Genomic DNA, 699 nt, shown 5'->3' with positions numbered 1-699 from the left:
ATAAAAAGCTTCCATGTATCCCTTGTCTCCAACCACTCAAACAGGTTCAAAAATAGGAAGGACACCGCCAAATCTTTGGATCTGCCATTTAAAGGAAGAGGAAGAAAGAGGAAGAGGAGAACAGGAGAGGAGAGGGAAAGGGAGAGAGAAGAGGAGGTATATAAATACCTTACTCAGAATATTTGGAGAAGATTCTAATTTGAAAGATTGATCATAAGAGCCAGTCAATGGGGGGGGCAGGGATATACCTCAGTTGGTAGAGTGCTTGCCTTCCATGCACAAGGCCCTGGGTTCAATCCCCAGTACTGCCAAAAAGAAAAAAAAAAGAGCCAGTCAATGTTGCACAGGGCCTCAGTTTGCTAGAGACAGGAAACTTTCAAGATCTGTTCATTGGGAACTGCCCACGTGTCTCAGGCTAGCACTGTACACCACCATTACATGTTGTCTCAACTCCTGCAGGTTTGGGCAATTTATTCAAAGAACAATTATTAAGGGAGTGATGCAGTTCTCTTAACTGTGGGTCATTTTACTTTTTCACTATCTCCCTGTTTCCTTCCCTACAACTCCCTAACCTCATTCCTTGGACTTCAGACTGCCTTTCCTCTCCCTTCCTTAAGGGACAGCCCATTTTTTTGTGCTTCAGTGTCTTCCTGACATTCCATGAAGATTGACCCTAACTCCTGATGTCTGTTACCTTTA

At 43.8% G+C, this 699-nt stretch overlaps 1 non-coding gene across 1 annotated transcript; it reads left to right on the top strand.

Annotated features, from left to right (window-relative positions):
* The first annotated feature begins 235 nt into the window (after positions 1-235).
* Positions 236-311, top strand: Trnag-ucc (transfer RNA glycine (anticodon UCC)). The gene has a single exon. It is a non-coding gene; the product is annotated as a tRNA-Gly (tRNA).
* The last annotated feature ends 388 nt before the right edge of the window (positions 312-699 follow it).

This window comes from Ictidomys tridecemlineatus, chromosome X (assembly GCF_052094955.1).
Source record: "Ictidomys tridecemlineatus isolate mIctTri1 chromosome X, mIctTri1.hap1, whole genome shotgun sequence".
Classification (NCBI taxonomy): Eukaryota; Metazoa; Chordata; class Mammalia; order Rodentia; family Sciuridae; genus Ictidomys; species Ictidomys tridecemlineatus.
Note: the sequence above shows the minus strand (reverse complement) of the source record. Positions and strands in the feature narration are given on the sequence as shown.